The following is a 20,112-nucleotide window of genomic DNA, read 5'->3' as shown; positions in this document are numbered from 1 at the left end:
CTCCATCTTCACCATAATTTGTATTCATTTCAACATTCTATAACCAACATTCCTCCTTCTAATATTACAATAATAGGCCCTTCCTTGCTGATAATCTTCCATATCTCTCTCTAGCTTAGTGATTTTCCTTTTGTGATTTTTTTATAATTAAAAAATCAACATCTTGTAAGGTTCTACAATAAATGTTTTTATATTCTGTAACAGTGAACAAAAGATCTGCATTTATTTTCTGATTGAGTTTCCCTATATCACATTTACATTGCTCTATTATCATTTCATTATTTTAATCATTGCTTTTAAAATCGCTATACCACATTCATTCAAAATATTACTAATAGTTTTAAAAAACTCAGTATTTTCTTTAGTATTATTGGGAAATTTGTTTAACCTTAGGCCTTTCGGCACTATTTGATGTTCAATGCATTTAGACAGACACCAATTGTCCAAGGCTAAGAATTTGTATTTGGTCAACTGATTTTTAAAAGTCTTATATTTGTCCTTGTAACTCGCATTTAGCGGTTGCCTTCTTTCTCTTCCCTTCTCACACTAGCAAAGGATTTATCCAACCATTCATTGAAATTCATGTCGTCGTAAGTCTGCAAATGTCTGGCTGTATTCCCCTGTTCCATCTGGGAGTTAAAAGTACTGGATGGTCGATTACTGCTGCCAGCGTCTGTAGCCTTATTACCCTGGTGTCGTTCCCTTCTCCTTGGCATTGTGACTCTTTTTTTTTTTTTTTTTTTTTTTTCTTCAAGGTGGTTGATGGTGAATGTATTTTTAATATTACAGAGGTGCTAAGCATATCTATGGTTATAGGACTAATCATTCCAAACAATGTTTGGGTACTTGTAGCCCTAAGCAAGATGGTATTTGTTTGATATTTAGTCCCTTAGTGGTACTAATGCACAGTCGCATAATGGTTAATGTTTTTACATCCCATGCACAAGGTACATGATTTGACCCTGACTTATGTCCAGTGCTTTATGGAGTTTGCATGCTCTCCCTGTGTCTCTGTGGGATTCCTTCCACCTCCCCAAAAAATGCTAAGTGTTTCCATTTCAAACCCACCCAAAAATGTAGTTGGGGCAGCAGCATATTCTCCTGATGGTGCCAGCTGGGAAAAAGAGTTATATAAATGAACTGTTTGGGCATCAGCTGTGGTACACTGTACCACCTAGATAGGAGAACAGACATCACAATCTGAGCAATCCACTTGATGGTGTAAATATAAGCTGTAGGTGATTTGGTTGTGTTGACCAATGTCACAAAAGTAGAGTATTGGCATTTGCTGGTGAAAAGTGGGTTGATTACCCGGCTTACTCTGATCTGCACAAGGGACCAATTTTAATGGCGGGAGGGGTCTATGTGCCCCTATTGATCAGTCTGTGCCTGCCATAAAGACCAGCAGGTCTGGGTCAATAAATTACTGGCTGGTCAGGGTTCATTTGTCAGTGTGGGTTATTGAGAAAGATCTGTTGAGCAAAGGTTGGACATAAAACTAATCAGTCTGATAAACATGAACTAAGGATTGCTATAATCAGTATAGGTTTATTGACAAGTATGGGACTTGGAAGTGGGTGACTTAAAGGTAAGATAAAGGTTGCATATCCTCTGTATGCAGGAAACAAGGTGGAAGGGAAGTGCAGCAAAGCTGCTTGGCTTGGAATCCAGAGTCTAATACTAAGGAAAAGGACAGACTAGAAATGGTGTGGGAATTGTGGTGAGGGAGAAACTTCAAATGAAACTGAGTGATGTTAACAGAATTGGAAACATAATCATGGTAATCTGACTCAATTGTAAAGACAGGACAGTAATCATAATATCAACCTATGCCCCACAGCAGGGATGTGACTGCAAGAAAAAGTGTGCATTCAGCCAGCAGTTGCAGGCTCTACTGGATAAAGCAGGACAACATGAGCTGGTATTTATAATGGAAGATCTGAATTCACATATTGGAACAGACAGAACAGGATATGAGGACTACCTGGGTCCACATGCATGGGGCAACAGGAATAAAGATGGAAAGTTATTTTCGACTTTTGTCTGGCAAATGCCTTGCTGATGGCCATTACATGGTTCAGCAAAAGGTGCAATCACAAGATCACATACAAGCAACACATGTAGACTTCCTCCTAGCAAGGAAAGGACTCTGGGATAGAATCAGAGATTGCAAAGCCATCCCCAGTGAAGCATTTAGCTCACAGAATAAAGCACTGATTGACACAATTAGCTGCAAGCAGTGGTCAGAGAAGGCTCTAACATTAACAAAGACTAAGCTGAAGACCTGGAAGACCTGGAAGTTTATTGGAGAGAAATCACAAAAGTTCAAGGAAATACTCAGATCTTTAGCATCTCATGAAGAAGTGAACATAGGTGGAGTTGAAGAATGACAGCACATGAAAACTGCATGTTTGAGGGCTATAAAGCAACTCTGCAGCTAATCCAGGTATGGAAATAAGATACATAAGGAAAGCTTGGGGGGAGTGCAAAAGTCCAGGATGTTATCAAAAGAAAAGAGTGGGGGCGTGGCTAGGATGCTGAACTGATAGCTGCACTTCATTTCAGCTCTCTTACCTCAATACAATTCCTGACAGGAATTTTACAAAATAATATTTAATTTGAAGAAATTTTTATTACTAACTTATTTCTAATAACTCTGAGCATCTATAAGAAAAATTTTATTGTCAGAACTTGAATAATTCCTGTCAAATTAATTACTGGAAAATCAGCACCAATATCAGCTTTACAGCATGAGTCATCTAAGGAATACAGCACAAGACTCTTCTCTCAAAAAGACCTGCAGTCTCTCATTACAAATATACAGGAACTTACAATAAAAATCGACAAGATGGACAATAAAATAGATACTTTTAAAGAAAAGTGCTCACAACAACTGGAACAGCTTCAAGAAATGTTTACACAGCAGAAAGGACAGATATCACTTATTGAACAGTCATTAAGTGACATTGACACTAGAGTCCAAATAGAAGAACAACAAACTGAATTCTTACTTCAACAGAATACATATTTACTAGAAAAGCTTGATGATATGGAAAACCGAACAAGAAGAAATAATATTAGAATATATGGTCTACCAGAAAAATCTGAAGGGGACAATATGATAAACTTTCTTACCACCTGGATACCAGATGTAACAAAAATACCTGAAGCTCTTTCATATGGTATAGAACGGGCATAGATCACTAGCAGCTTCTGGAAATGCTTCTTCTCCGGTAAGAACAAGCCGAGATCTATAATTGTGAGACTTTTTTCTACACAAGATAAAGATCTTATATTAAGAAATGCTTGGGTAAATTCTCCCATCAAATGCAATGATTCATTAATAAGATTTGACAATGATTATTCTACAAAGGTGGTTTCAAAAAGAAAAGAATTTCTACCAATAAAAAAAACCTTGAAGAAAAAGCAACTGAAAGTCCATCTTTTATTTCCAGCAAGACTGAAAGTTTTTCTACCAAATGGAATAAAAATCTTTGAAACAGTAGATTCAGCAATAAAATACCTTACCAACAACAAAATCCTAACACATGAAGAATCTATGGACTGGACAATAAGTACACTGAAGAGAAATGCTGAAGTAAATAATTGGAAAACTGTTGAGCAAAAGAAAAAAAAACTAAAGGACAAATAATCTTACATATGTTATATTCTGTAAAAATCTAAATAATAATACTAACAACAAAAGAAAAGTTCTTACTGTCTTCAAGTTACACCAAAACAGGTACTGTTTTCAATTATATTTTAAATGTCAAAATTAGCATAAATGTAAATACATTTATCTCAAATCACATCAATATACTAAGCATAGTTTAAACATTACTCTATTTTTCATTATTATCCATCTATTATTTTCATATTCTTAATCAGAGTAATCAATGCATAATAATGTTCCCAAATAGTTTATTTATTTATTTATTTTCTCTCTTTGTGTTTTGTTGTTTTATTTTTCTCTTCTTTTATTAAATCTTCATTAACTTATAATACTTTAATCAGTATATGGTTATATTGCTTAATAGGTATAGTAATGGCTGCTATATAACTTATTATTAGTTACATCCCTGATAGTATTACTTTTCATAAGTTAAAAGTGTCCCTGTTTGGATAAACGCTAATGCTGGGCAGAAATGTGTTGCTTTTGAAATGAAGTATTTCAGTTAGGATGTATCATAAGACTACTTTAAATAATCTTAAAAGATGTTCTGCCTTTGACCCATATGCACATACTGATATAGTCCAGTGAAAAATATGTTTTAAGTGATATTTTGAGGCTATAAGTCATGTGTGTTGTGGCTCCAGACATCCGGAGTTGAAAGATGCTTGTGACTAGCTTAGATATCCTGTTGTCTTTTCTTTTGTAGAGAAATAAGGCATAGCATGTTTAAAATGCAAAGTTTGACAGTTGTGAACACTACTCCGTAAACTAGAGTGCTTGCGTGCACACTACATGAGTTTGTCACCAAATAAGAGGAGGGAAAAGAAAAAAGAAAAAACACATACCTTTTCCCGCTTGGTTCTCGAGACAATTTAACAGCCACAAACATCACTAGAAACTTGAGTTACTTATTGCTTGTCGCATTTACTTGTGTACGCCATCCCCTGACTCTTTCTAATTGATGTCTAGTCAGAAAATAAGCTAGGTTCACATTTAAAGATACAGAAACCTAAATTCCTTCTAAGGAAACATAAATAATATAAAGGTTCATATAAATATACACAGATATTTATTTTTGAAGCACTTTCAGTTTATGGCTACTGATGTCTTCTAGCACCTTGATAGATAAGGACATATATCTCCTTGTCTTTCTATCAGTTTAGATTTCCAGACATTTTAGCTATCCCTTACTATGTTTTATACAGCAGAGTTTAAAAGCAGAAATTAATCATCAGCAAATAAAATCACTGCTGTTTTACAAATTCTCTAAAGAAACTAGTAAATGTCAAGCAACTGACAGGTTTGCTTTGGGGAGGTTGCCATTTCCCACGCTGGTGCTCCTGCAGAATACTACTGATGTCCTGCTGCCAAGGTATGCCCTCGGGTGGGCAGGTGGGATGCAACAAGAAGGTTGGATGTGCATTTGGCAAATCAAACATTTAGATGGCGTTATGGTATACTAGATGGAGAAAGTGGAAGCAATGATTGTATAGGCAACTATAATGAGTAACATAACAACAGTGGATTTGACCCGTGTGTCAATTATACAATGTTTATATCCCATGTGGCTTTGGGCTTTGTCAAGCATCTGTGTTCTACACACATATTGTGTTGGATCTGATTTGAGTGGAAGGGGAGAGGCTTAGCCCACACCCTAATTTGTTACTGGGTTGCCATGCATTATGGGCATGCATTGTGGCAGGTACTCAACGGGCTATCCATCCTTAGATGGCTCATGCTGTTCCCGCTTGCTCATCTGAATGGTGACTGCGGCTGTGCTCTTCTTGTTATGTTGCCTGGCTGTGGCTTCACCCTTCTTATAATATTGTCTGGCTTTTACATTATCAAGAATGACACAATACTAGTGTATGCGGGTATATCATGTTACTGTTAGTGTGGACAAGGATGCTTGACAATGCAACTATGATTCTTGGACCTTTCTGCAGACGGGTGTGTTGTCTGGCAGTTGAGAGCCTGGTTGTTCCTGATCAGCGGACCTGTATTTTGTGTTTCAATGTGACTGCATGAAAGGATGCCAGTATTGGTCTGCAAGTTTGGTGGGCAGTAGATTCATTGGGGATTGATTTGAGGAGACACTTGTATTATGGCTGGGGCACTTGACATTTGATAAATGTATCCTCTCAATGATGCGTTCTGTCTGGTCATTGGCTGTAAAACAGCTTTTCTGAGAAATATTGTTGTGGTGCCAGTTAATGATTTGGATTAAATGTTTCTATATACAGTCGTGAAGCAATTGCCAGGATAAAATGGTACTCTTGCAGTGCATGGATCATCGTGGCTGTCCTCCAATGTTGGAGGAAAAACAAGCTTCTTGGACACCTTTTTGGCGTGGTAAAGGTGTTACCCCATGGTTTGAATCGTTTTGTCTCTTTGCTGCAAAATGGGTTGGGAATTTTGGCCTGTAATATTTTCGTACATGGTGGTTTGAATCTTGGCAGCTTCCATTGTTTTGATGTGTTCTCCAGTATACTTTTGTTCAGTCATAGGATTGAATTACTGGTGTTGAGTAGGTCAGGATTGTATCTCCAGCACTTGTTGTCAGCAGATAGACTCACTGGTTGGGTGTCAGTCTAAGCTGTGGGAGTTGATGTGTGATATACATAGATGTTTGCTTTGAGGGTGTGGTTAAGTGCTGCAGTTTTACCTCTGTACTGTGTCAGTTTTCATTGTGCAGGGTCCCTCTGAGGGTTGATGGAAGTGTTGGCAACAAGACACTCAATCAGGTAACAACATTATGAGTGGTCTCTTGGATAAGGGAGCTGTTTAAATTGTGATCTTGTTGTCTCCAGCCATGGGAATTGTCATTGAAAAGCTGAAAAATGCAATCAGAGGAACATATTTAATGTCTACTAAAGAAATATTAATATACTTATACATTGTATCGCATTTCAGTTTATGTTAAACATGAAATATGATGTGGTTTCAGAACTATTCATGTTTTTATTCCAATATGACTTTGCAAATATTAATTTAAACACTGGTTTCGGACTTGAGTAGTCTAAAACAATTGCACAACAATGATACTGTATTATACAGTAATGTCAGTAAATAGTTTTCAACAGATGTATGAAATATACAGTTATAGATTTTAACATGATGTTTATTAATACCCTAAATTATTTTGAAATGATACTACCTTAATCTAAATATTTGTACCTTTTGAAACCTGCTTAGAAGTAAGTATTATTGAATTACAATAAGATGAGTAAAGAATATATGTATATATTTTAGCTGATTAGATTATCTTAATATATTATTCAATTATCTTTATTTAAAACTAAGAGGATAAGAGAAACTGATCCAAATATTATTTGTGAGGGTAGAAAGTTTGTTTGGTTAGATTCACTAACCAAATGAAGAGGTATATTACCTCATAGCAATAGGGAATGGTTTTAAGGTTAAGAATTACAAGTTTGGAAGTTCTTTGTTTTTTTTTATTCTATCACTTTGGTGTCACTCAGAAACATGCAAAATCATACAAGAAAAACTTTTGAATTCTGTATCCAAGATGGAACTAAGAATAAACAATATTTACATAAACTTACACATAAAACAAACTCAAAACTAGGAAATGAAATGTTTATCCATAAATGTTAATGGTCTAAATAATAGTAATAAAAGGAGAAGCCTATTCAAGTACATAAACTTACATAAACCACAAATAGTCTTTTTACAAGAGACACACTTATTAGATAGAGATATAAACAACTTAAATATTAATAATTACACAGTACTAATAAACTCTCAATACAAAACAAAAAAAGAGGAGTAGCTATACTACTGCAACTCAACTATAACACCTAAAATAATTACTACTCATCAAGATACATCAGGTATGTTTTGTCTAGTTTCAATAGAGTTAAATAAGAGAATCTATACGTTAGTAAATCTATATTGGATCCCAGGACTAGGATTAAAAACAGTTAAACAGCATTTTGAAGAGATAATTCATTTAACTAAGGGTAGCCTGATATTGGCAGGAGACTTCAACTGTATAATGAATGAAAAAGATACAGATTCTAAATCCAAAAGAAGAAAACAACCCATCTCTAAAGCACTATCAAAATTTATAGATACATTGTATTTAAAAGATATAAATGAATTTGCAGAACCAGACTCACTAATCTTCACATTTTATTCTCATAGATATAAAACTAACTCTAGAATTGATAGAATATATGTTGCCAATGACCTAATAACAAAATTGACAAAGTCAAAATCATAAATTGTCCTTTATCTGATCATAATGCCATAGTCTTTGAGATAGAGCTTACACCATTTTATTCAAATCCCATTACTAGGATACCTTCCTATATCACAAAATTGAGAGATTTCAAAGAATTTTATGAAGAAACAATCAAAAACTTTCTAGAAATAAATTACACAGAAGATATTTCAGAAATATATGTCTGGGATTCATTAAAAGCAGTTACATATGGGAAGATATTATCCTGGTACATAAATAAAAGGAAGTTATGGAATAAAGATATGCTAGACTTACAAAACAAAGCAGATAAATTGAAACTGGAAATACAAAAGGGTAATGCTACTCAAGTTCAAGAACTTACACAAATCAATAAGAAGTATACAGAATTGCTACACCATAAGATTATGATTAACTTAGAAAAGATAAAAATAAACTCATACTCTACTAATTCAGCACACCTGAGATACTTAACTAATAGAACAAAAAAAATAATTAAATCTAAGCAAATAAAAGAAATATTTATTCCCAATACTAACAAAAGAGTTACGGAACTAAATGATATTTTAGAAGCATTCAGACTCCAATTTAACATTGATAATTCCATAAATACTCAAGATACACCTACTAAGGATATAAAAAAATACTTAGAAAACAATATTCATTATAAATTAACACAAGAACAAATAGACATTATAAACAAACCAATCCATATGACAGAATTAAAATCACAAATTAAAAAGCTCAAGACAAATAAAGCACCTGGCCCAGACAATATGCTACCAGAAATGTATAAATTAATACCCAATCAAGCCATATCTTTATTATTAAAAGTATATGATATAGCCAATAAAGATTTGAATATACCACCCTCTTGGAAATATTCATTGATATCCCCAATTATCAAACCAGATAAAGATGAGAAACAGTGTTCCTCATATAGGCCAATATCATTACTCAATATAGACTACAAGATGTTTATGGCTATATATGCAGATAGGATCAAACACTTTCTTCCTTTCTTAATTCACAAAGATCAAACAGGTTTTATTAAAGGAAGAAATACTTCAGATAATATTAAAAGAATACTAACATTAATAGATTATAGCAAACATAAAGTCCTAAATTTAAATGTAATCTCATTAGATATTAATAAAGCTTTTGATTCGGTTAATTGGAACTTTCTTTCACTAGTTTTAAAAGAATATAACTTTCCTTCTAATTTTAATAATCTTATCCAAATACTATATGAAAAATCTACTGCATATGTTAAACTGGGATCATATAGATCAGGCCCTATAACAATAAAAAAGGAACTAAACAAGGTTGCCCTTTATCACCATTGTTATTTGCATTACTCATAGAACCCTTTGCAAATCAAATCAGATCAAACAATAACATAAAGGGCATTTGTATTAATAAAATGTTAAACCTTAAAATCCAACTCTTTGCTGATGACATACTATTAACTCTCTCAGATGCAAATGAGTCTTTGAATGCTCTATTTAACTCCATGAATAAATTTCAAAATATTTCAGGCTTAAAATTTAATGAAAACAAAACTAAAATTATGCCCTGTAATTGTAAAAAAAAAATAATATAAACAAAAGATTTTCCAAATATATAGTAACAGAAAGTAAATTATTATATCTGGGAATAAATCTACTCAGTGAATTAACAGATTCTCTAATATTTAACTATAATAAAATACTAGACAAAATAGAACAAACAATTGGATACTGGAATAAATATATCTTTTCAACAGCAGACAGATTATATCTTATTAAAATAATCATATTTCCCAAAATATTATACTTAATACAAAATTTTCATTGCCACCTCCCAAATATATTATTCAAAGATACAATAAACTAATTTTAAATTTTCTATGGTTTCCAAATAAACACCGTATAGCCTTAAATAAACATTTGTCAGATTGGGAAGATGGTGGAATTAATTTACCGGATATTGATTTATATATTACCTCATCTGTTATTAAAAATATAACACTATGGTTAAATAATTCATACACACCTATATGGAAACAAGCCCATGAGCAGATTTACATAGAAATCAATTATAATCACATACAAGACAACTTAACAGTAATACCATCACCCCTTATATGAATGTTAAAAGATTATTTTTTAGGGAAAAGGAATAATATTAATAAATTGCCATCAAACTATGTAAGTTCAACACTTTCAGTGTTCAGAACATATATAAACAAAATACCAAATATTAATTCTTGGATTTTTCTTATTTTCCCTATAGCTTTTACACCAAATATTCTAGATACATTCCAAATATCTAAAATAAATATACTTAAAGAAGAAACATTACTCTTTTGGCATCAACTTATAGAGAAAGGAAAATTCTAACAAAGGAACAGATAATTTATAATTATAATATAAATAAAGACAATTGGCTGTTTTTACAAAATCTAAGGTATTTTCTTATAAATAAAATAGAACAAATGCAACCTTCAGTTAGACATGAAGCTCCAAAACTCATTGAATACCTTATTCTTATCACAAAACAGCCTTATCAGGGTACAGGTTATTTGTCTAATATCTATAAAATTGTTAAAAACAAAAACTATCATGACAAATCATACTGGGATTATTATACTTTAATAAACAACCATCCTCCAGTTGAAGAAGAAAAAAAGTAATATTCTAAAATCTTCCAAATTTTCTACATTATCAAAATACTGGCAATTATTCACTTGGAGATATCTACACAGAAGTTTCTATACACCACATAGGTTAGCCAAAATGTATTCTATTGAAGATCAATGTTGGAGATGCCATATCAAGATAAAAGCAGATTGGCAGCATGTTTTTTATGAATGTATATGTCTCAATATGTACTGGAAATCCATTAATTATTTTTTCAGACTGTTTACAATGATAATTTTCAATTAACAAAATCTTTAATTTTATTCAACTCTCCTATTCCAAACTGTGTACCAAAAAAAGACACTAAAATCCTATGGTCACTATTGGCAATTTCACGTAAAATCATAAGTATACACTGGAAAAATGAGGCTTCGCCTACGTTCAAGGAATTTGAGACTTTAACAACAACAGTTGCTCACATGGAAATATTAACAGTGAAGAACAGAACTAAAAGATCTACTTCTTACTATTACTCTTGGATGAAAGTACTGGAAATACTTGAAAATATCGAAGAAGATATATCATCTTATGTTTCTAACTCTATATAATATAGAATTTCAATGTTATTTGCATAGACACCAATGTAAATAGTTATATAATGGTTTGAAGTTAGTAATGTTTTAGAATTGTAAATATGTTATTTATCTTTATTTCATGTAATGTTTAAGAAATCTTATTTGAAATAATAAAAAAAATATTTAGTGAAAAGAAAAGAGTGCAGGAAAGAGGGGCAGCTAGAACATATAGACCAGGTTAAGAAGGAATACTGGTTGCCTAACAAAGTAGCTAAGAAAACAGTTATGATAGCAAAGAAAAAAGCATCAGAGGCTCTCTACCAGCTTCAGAAAAGTGACTCAGTAGATGGCACAAAGAAACTCTAAGGCAAAGACAGAAAGATAAGAAACTTATTCTGTCAGGTTGTAAGGCAAAGACAGAAAGATAAGAAAGGTATTCTTTAATTTTATTTATTTATTTATTTATTTATTTATTTCACATTTGTTAACTGGATTAGTCCAACTGAGTTTGCAAACAAACCCATTTTCAGTGCAGACCCGAGGGGAAAAGCCCCAACAAACATAAGTAAAGATAAAGTGATTATATACAACTATACAATATACAAACCCTTCATAAGCAACAGCCTGCTCACCAGTACAAAAGACATCAAAGAGAGTTGGAAGAAGTACTTCTAGTGGCTTCTGAATGAAGAAAACCCCACAGAAGCTGCACTGCACCAGACACAGCCAATGGTAAAAGAAGATGAGGAGCTCACCCTTGAAGAAGAATAGCTTTGTGTAAAATGACATAAGGGAAAGCAGCAGGCTCAGATGAGATCACAGAAGATATGATCAAGATGTTGAGTGAGTTATGGAAGAAATGGATCCTGGGGCATACCAATAGCAGTATGGTGAGAAAGGTGTATCACAGATGAGTGGAAGTTAAGCATTTTTATCCAGTGTACAAGAACAAAGGGGAAATTCAGAAATGTGGGCAGCATATGCTACATATTCATTTATCAATCACCCTCTCCAGAACTTTTGTGCAGTGTGATTGATAAATGAATATGTGTCATAACAGAAAGTATGATGAGAGATGAGCAGGTTGGATTCAGATCAGGATGCAGCACAACTGACCCAGTGTTGGCAGTGTTACATATAGTGGAGAAGAAGATAGATAAGTGGAAAGAGCCCATCTGAGCATTTCTAGGCTTGGAAAGAGTATATGAAAAGGTCCCAAGAAAGCTGATTTGGGCAGTCCTATAATGGTTTAAGTCCCAGATACAAGCACAAATAGTGTTCGGATTCACTGGAAGATTCCGAGTAGGAGTGAGTATGCATCAAGGCTCAGCTCTGAGCCCACTGCTGTTCCTACTAGTGATGGACTACATTAGCAAACAGGTTGAAGTGGGCAGATCAACAAAATTGTTGCATGCAGATGTTTTGGCATTACAAGAAGGCTTGCGATATGAACTTCAGGAAAGGACAGAGGAATAGAATGGAAAACTGAAGGCACAACAGATGAAACCGAATATAAATTAAGATAATTGCAATGGCAGCAAATGTTGTAGTCCCCTCTGGTGGATCCCTTCAGATCATTCATTCCCACATTGGCCACCTCTAGGTCATAGTCATAAATGTCTGGTTTAAGGAACCTTTCAACACTTGTGACATCAAAGATCCTAGCACCAGACAAGCAGCTTGCAGTCATTATGCTCTTGGTCAGTGTAGAGAGTGTGAAGTGTGTATGCCTAGTTATAAACTCATCTATTACTCAACATTTCTCTACGTGGAAGTATATTTAGTAGGTCTTATGGAGATAGATTTGATTTTCTGGGTGATTCTGGAGTAAGCTACATGAATCTGCTTCAAGTGTGAGAGACAATGGAGAGGTGTCACCTTGTCTGTTCTATGCTGTGATCATTTAGGCTATGTTTTAGTAGACTTGGTACATTTTTATTTATAGTCTCAGCATATGCTATTGGCCTAGTGGCGAGCAGAGATTGACTGTGCATTATGCAGATATGATGCTTACCAAGAGAAGGCTGATGGGAGAAGTTTACTTCCACATTTTTTAAATATTTACATCTCTCATAGCTTGCACTATCAATTGGTAAAAGCAATGAAGAATCAGTAAGCATAAGGCAGTTGCTGTGCTTCCTTAGAACCTTTCTAGGCAATGCCAAAAATACAAAATTACCAATATAGTGAAAATGTCTTCAAGCAACCTTAAGGTGATACGGTTCAATGCTCAGAGCCTAAGCAAAATATCTATACCTTTCAAGCCCTCCATACTATGAAGAATATAGATGTCTGTGCCATAACCGAGACTTGCTTTAAAGCCATAGAAAGTACACCAGTAGTGCAAGCCTGCAGTGCCTTCCACACATTTAGACCAATAACAGCACAGAATGAAGCCAAAGGTGGAGGTGTCTCAATCTACATTAGCAGCAACCATACCTCCAGGTTGCTTAAATTGGGCAATACAATGGAGCTTATCCACATGCAAGTCAACATAGATAAGGTCGCTCACCAGATTATGGCTAGCTACAGGTCATCATTTCATGTCTTTAGAGTCTCATGGCTCTTACATAAACCTACTAGAGGTGCTCATCATTCAACCAAACACCCTATTCATGGTGACTTTAACTACCCCTCTATAGAATGAGAAGTATACACTACTTCAAAATCAGTTACATCTTGCTTTCTGGACTTTATTAACACAAACACTCTGGAACACAAAATTCACAATTAAATCAGAGGCTTAAACATACTGGATCTGATACTCACCAACATTGGAGAGCATTGCACCCCTCTACCACCACCATGTCATGTCCTCACTAGTGAGGTCAGATCACAAAGCTGTCTCATCTGAAGTAAAAAAGTAATCTCAGAAAATTCATATAAACCAGTAACAGTCAGAAACTATTCTAAGGCAAACAATAACCTATTAAGTGACAGCTTGTAAAAATTCAAGCTCCCCCAAGCCAGAGACCACAGTTACCTATGCGGAATTACTTACAGAGTGCTAATGTAAACATGTGAATGGCTGCATAGAGGCTGAAGTAACTATCAGAAATAAACACTGAAATTAAACCTCATTGGTGGAATCTTCACATAAACGGTATAGGTAATAAAAGAAGATTCGGTGGAAAAATCAGGAAAAACAACTCCCTAAAAGACAAGTGCTCTCTTATACAACTAAACAAGAAACTAAGATGTCTAAATAAGTCCAACAAGGGCAACTGTGAGGTAAGGACAACCTTGCAGGATACGAACAATCAAAAGGCTTTCTTCAACTATGTCCAGAACCTTGGAGGTAACACAAAGCAGTGTGCTGAGCTGGTGGTGAATGGTTTTACCTTCATTAATCAGGGTGACATAGCAAATCTACTGGCTGATATATTCAGCTCAAACTTCACCCCCCCCCCCACACACACTATCCCCCAACATACATCCTTCAGCTGTCAGCAGTGACCAGAGTCTGGTAACACATGCTAAGGCCAAGAACACTGCCTCCATGGGTCCCGACAATGTACCTAGTTGCCTCCTAAATAGTCTAAACATGACCTATCAGGACTTCTTGAGTTATTCTTCAATTACAGTTTTGAAAGAGGCTGCATTACAAATGAATGGAGGACCCCAACAGTCATTCCTCTCCATAAAGGTGGACTATCAACTGATCCAAGGAAATACAGACCCATCAGTCTAACCAGCCTAATATGCAAAGCCATGGAACAAATTATCATAGAAATGGTAAACAAGGGCATTGGCAACTGACAGATACTAGAGCCATCCCAATGTGGCTTTATTAAGGGAAGGTCATGACTTCTTAACCTGATAGACTTCTTTGCGAGGGTCACCAAGGTAATGTATGAAGATAAAACAGTACAAACTATGTACCTTGACCTGGATAAGGCATCTGATACAATATCCCACTCAGTCATTATTGACAAGGTTTCTGAGCTAGGTGTAAAGCCATACATAACTCACTGAATTGCTGACTGGCTCACAGAACCAAAGCAGTCAGGATCCATGAGACCGCCTCCATCAAGAGACCCATCATCAATGAAGTATTCCAGGACTCTGTGCTGGTGCCTCCCTTGATCTACATCTACTTCTTGGAAGTCAAGACTAATGTTCAAGGCTTCCTGTTCATCAAGTTCATAGTTGACTGTAAAATGAGAGTTATTATAGATTCCCCCATGACACCAATATCTTGCAAGTGGGTTTAACACAGACAAATGACTACTTCCAAAGCCATGGCCTAAATCTCAATGCCACAAAATGATTTATAATGACCTTTGGGAAACTGCCAACTCAGGTCAACTACTCCACTGATAAAATGCCCATAACAGTCGACCCAGTAGTAAGGAATCTGGAAACATAAGCAGACGGCAGTATGGCCTTTGACCAACATGTAGCTAAGATACTAAGTAAATCATTCTATGTCTCCCAGCTTTCAAATAATGGGTATGGCATCCAGGTCCAAAGATGTTATAGTACCACTACTCAGCCCTTATCAGACCTATCACTGAATACAATGCCCTGTTTTCTCCCCATACCCACCAGCACAATAAAAAACTTTTACTTAAGCTAAAACCCTATACTCCGGCCCCTGGCAATCTACCCCCATACTTCCTGCAGCTAGCAGCAAACTCTATAGCTTATTCCATCAGCATACTCATTAACAGATCAATTAAAGAATCCCTTGTCCCAGACATCTGGAAAAAAGCATTCATTCTCCCCTTACACAAAGGTGGTACCAACACAGACACTACAAACTTTTGACCCATAGCAATTCTCTCACCCCTCTCTAAAATACTGGAAAAATGCATCCATGCCCAACTCCTCAAAAAACCTGCATGAAAATAAAATTTTATCACCTACTCAGCATGGTTTTCAGACCAGGACACAGCACCACTACCACTCTCCTGTCCTTCCTTGATACAGTTAACCGGGCACGGGATTCTGGTAAAATAATTGCTTCACTTTTTCTTGACCTCTCCAAAGCTTTTGAAACCATTTCCCACACTATTCTACTCTCTAAACTATCTGCCCTCCACATTTCTCCCCCTACCCTACAATGATTCAACAGCTATCTCTCCAATAGGCAACAATCCACCAAATGGCAACAGTCTTACTCTCCCTTCCTCAATACTTCCACAGGGGTACCCCAAGGCTCCATATTTGTTCTTCTCTTATTTATCATCTTTATTAGCAACTTTCACAACACTCTCCCACAATGGTCATTAATCCAGTATGCTGATGACTCTACAATAATATGAACTGCAAATCCCAGCTCTGAACTCCAGCAAATTACCCAGAATGCCCTCACATCTACTGAATCTTGGATGCTTAACAATCATCTTGCCTTAAATCCAAAAAAACTAAACTAGTAATTTTTACTCCTAGGAAAACCACTCCATTTGATAAAAAAACTCTTCACTATACAAGCCCAACACAATTCCACTATAGAAGTTGTCCCACACACTAAATTACTAGGCATTATTACAGATGAAAATCTTAACTTTGACCTACACATAAACCATAACATCAAAAAAACACACCAAAAGCTTGGTATGCTCTGCAGGCACCAGCACTTTCTTAGCCTCTCTACTAGACAAACCCTTGCAACTACCTTTTTATTACCCTCTCTCCTTTATGGTGCCCCTCTGCTCACTAATATCCAAAATTCTACAAAATCCAAACTTGCTATGTGTTACAACAGAATAGCACAATTTGCCACCAAAATTCTCATCCCACCACTGTAAGTCACTGAAACAATTAGGGTGGCTGGAACTCCCCCACCTTCTCTCATTTACCCAGCTAACTATTGTGCACAAAATAATCTACAGACCCACAGACTGCCCTGCTCTCTCAACTCTACTTGCCAAATACCATTCCAGCAGGCATCTAAGATCTGAAAATCATCTACTTCTAAAAGTAGATAAGCCCACCTTACCTACTGACAACTCCTCTATCCTTTACCATCACCAAACTATGGAACTCACTTCCACCTTCTATAAGAAACACAGGCAGCACCACCACCTTAAAACAAATACTGAAAAAATCATCTCAACTCTTCCTATCTATGGTCTTGCTCTATAACATAACCTCTTCACTCTCCTTATATGATTACTAAACTCCTGTGACTTTTGCTACTACTGATGATACTTTCTTCATATTTATTTTTATCTTCACTTGTTGATACTGGACAGAAGCCATCAGTAAGAAAAGTATTATCCTAACTGAAACCCCCCCAAAAATCCTTAGCTATCTTCTTACTGACATGCCCCCTATATAGATGCCCATGATACTTGAGACCCAATGGTTTGGGGTGCAAGGCTAGGCTTGTAAAGGCCCTAGTGTTCATTAGCCTAATGACAACCTATGAACCTCGGAACACTTAATGCAATCTGAATGGCCATTCATTAGATCTAAGCAGATTGTTGAGTCATTGCCTGAGAGGTAAGGACTAGGGTTGGTTGTACCACTCAAGGTGATGCTCTTAAGTTAGGATAGATGGGGCAGCTAGTCTAGCAGTACTTAGTGAAAAGACAGAATTAATTTACTAAAAATGACAAGTAGTGATGACTCACCTATTTGCTTTCACGTGGTTGCTAGTAGTGCTGGTCTCATTGCAGATGAGCACAGCGAGGGATCAATGTCCCTTGACTCCTTTTCTGGTAAGAAGCAAACCCATAACATTAATTTCAAGCTGGTTCTTGAGAAGCAGATCAAAGGCCCTTTAGTAATGATTGAGCTCATCCCAGAAATTTCAGAGGTTTGTAGCTGTATTTTAGCCTTATTCTGGTATATGCCCTGAATATCATGTACAGCAGGTCAGTACAACATAGAGTCAGTCTGCACAATAATGAAAATTTAAAACCAAAGGGGTTTCCACCAAAACCTTAACCAGACCAAGTATGGAAGTTGCCCATACACACTGCCCACTCAGAGACTGTAAGAAATCAATGTCCTTGTGCTCCTTCTCATGTCAGGAGCAAAACAATAGCACCAGTCTCAAGATGACTTAGACTTTCCAGTGATTGGCAGTCTCTAGGATGGTTTGGAAATTAGGTTACTCTGCTCCTTTTCTCACCAGGAGGAAAACAGAAACACTAATCCCAAATGTATTCCTGAGAAGTGCTTTGAAGGCACTTCAATGATATATAGTTTTCATTCAGATGCTGCACATTTTAAAAGTAAGATAATAAAATGGGTGTTTATCATCTAACTTTTGCAATATGCACTAGGTGTGTGAGAAGAGAAGGATGGCTGGATAACTCAAGCTTTAACAGTTTAAGAGAAGGGCCTTCAAAATATGATCTAGTATTTGTTAACATGAGCAGATAGGATAAGATTGAGAGGAGCTTTCAATAAATAAAGAATGGGTGGGTGTGTGGTTGGGAAAATAGTCTCAGAGCAGAGGCAGCACCTGTTCTGCTTACCTTAAATTAAAAAAAGCTACTTTTCATCTATTCCCACAATTCAGCTAGAACTAATCATGTTGAAGTCAGAGAATGGTAAAATATGGGCAAACTGCACATAAAGAACCATTTTAAAACCCCACAAAAAACATTAAAATAAAATAAAATAAACTTCAATACAATAATTGCAAAAGACATAAAACATTGCATATGTGCAAACCTTCGATGAAGATTTTCAATTTAAAAACACAGCAGCAGAACCACTGCATTTAAAAACACTGACAATGAGTTATTTTAATGTAGTATGTAGTTTGGCTTGTGAAAAGTTAGGAATGGTAAGGATAATTCTAGGTTATAAAGCAAAGACTGCATGTGCAAGAATCAATCATATAGCCACAGATACATTTCAGACACTGGGAAGAGCAACAATAATAATCTTATCCTAGTTTGCCTTCACATTACTTTGCCTTGAAAGTATCACACAAAAATGATAGCTGAAGGAAGACTACTGACATATGCTGCTAGAAAAGTACCTATAGCAGTCAAAAAACAGCAAAAGGCTCACATAGTGTCTGACCCTCTAGGACTATGCACATATAAGATAAAACAGTCCAATTCACATAAATAAAGCAAGCAAGAATCTTTAATAAAAAGGATAAGTGCTTTCATCCCTTCTAGTCTGTGGGACATTATCAGAACCAAGATAAGAGTATTCAGCTGGCTTATACAATCAAGAAAATGTGTCACAAAAGCATCATAGGTTCATAGGTTCATAGGCTGGTACTAGGCTATTGGCCCTAGAGCCTATACAAGCCTAGCCATAGCAATTCCCTGGCTATTTCTTCCCATACTTTTTACTTCCCTGGACCCCTGTCTAGCAGGGTGACTGATGTGATCTCTGGGGTGAATTTCCTTTCTCCCATCCAGTCATCAAGGTTCCTTTTGAAGAGGGCCAAAGAGTTGCTCTGCTTGACATGTATGGGCAGTCTATTCCAGAGTCTGGGGAGTCTCTGGGTCAGGAACCTATCCCTCCAGCATGTTTTGTTTATTACGATGACAAGGTTTAGATCCTTGGAGCGTGTGGCTTTGAGAGATTGGGATTTCTTTAAGTGTAGCATGTCCTACAGCTCTGGGTTTGACATGGCCTTGTATGTTAAGCAGAGACCACCTCAGAGTAGACAATATGCGACAGAGTATAGCTGGAGTATTTTATGGCGGTCAGCATAGGGCATCTGCTTTAGGCCTGTGATTCTTTTAGTGAGGTATTTCTGTGGCCTTTTCAGTTGTTGCAGATGTCTTGAGAGGTACATACCAAATGGGGTGTTGTATTCTATAATGGGTCTAATGAGGGATGAGTACAGTGGGACAATGACCTCCTTTTTTCTGGATGAAAAACCCTTAGTGATGAGGTGTGCCACATAGAAGGATTTCCTGACTGTTGTGGCGATGTGGTTATTGAAGGTGAGACCACTGTCCACCTGTGTCCCTAAGTCTCTTATCACACTTTCAGTGTTTAGTGTACTGCCACGTATATGGTAATTCATGGGTACATGTTTTTCCCAAAGGGGATAGCTATACATTTCTTGGCATTGAGCTTGAGCCCATG

This window comes from Protopterus annectens, chromosome 11.part0 (assembly GCF_019279795.1).
Source record: "Protopterus annectens isolate FY-2018-M chromosome 11.part0, PAN1.0, whole genome shotgun sequence".
In the NCBI taxonomy this organism is placed as follows: Eukaryota; Metazoa; Chordata; order Ceratodontiformes; family Protopteridae; genus Protopterus; species Protopterus annectens.
The sequence above is the reverse complement of the archived record's forward strand: the minus strand, read 5'-3'. Positions refer to the sequence as shown.